Source organism: Mytilus trossulus, chromosome 7, assembly GCF_036588685.1.
Source record: "Mytilus trossulus isolate FHL-02 chromosome 7, PNRI_Mtr1.1.1.hap1, whole genome shotgun sequence".
In the NCBI taxonomy this organism is placed as follows: Eukaryota; Metazoa; Mollusca; class Bivalvia; order Mytilida; family Mytilidae; genus Mytilus; species Mytilus trossulus.
In genome coordinates this window covers 85,395,886-85,396,435 of record NC_086379.1, presented here as the reverse complement: position 1 = coordinate 85,396,435, position 550 = coordinate 85,395,886, and positions in this window count along the sequence as shown.

Here is a 550-nt window from a genome sequence, read left to right as displayed (position 1 = left end):
TTTTTTTTTTTTTTTTTTTTTTTTTCCCATCGCATGCGGTAGCCCCGCTATCGAGGTCGACCACGTCCCTTCTCAGCCGCGGGTAAGCCCGATGAAAAAAAAAAAAAAAAAAAAAAAAAAAAAAATTCCCATCGCATGCGGTAGCACCGCTATCAGGTCGACCACGTACCTTCTCAGCCGCGGGTAAGCCCGATGAAATTTTTTTTTTTTTTTTTTTTTTCAAATGTCGAAAATTCCTTCCGGGGCCAGAACGGCACACATGTTAGGGGTCGGATGGGTAGTGGGGATCGTCGGATTGACGGGCGACCGCACCTGCCCCGGCTGTGCCGTCTTTTAAAAATTTTGAAAATTTTGAAATCTTGGAATCCCAGTCGTCGTGTGCAACTTCATATCATGGGAGCAGTGAAGACCCGATCTTCGCTGTCAGGGATAGACGCGATAGTAAAGGACGGTGAGAGGCATGCACTTGCCGTCCGATCTCTCGTTCATTCCACGGTTCCCGATTCACTTGGTAAAGGCGACATAGTGGCTGCACGACCCTACGCCTCCG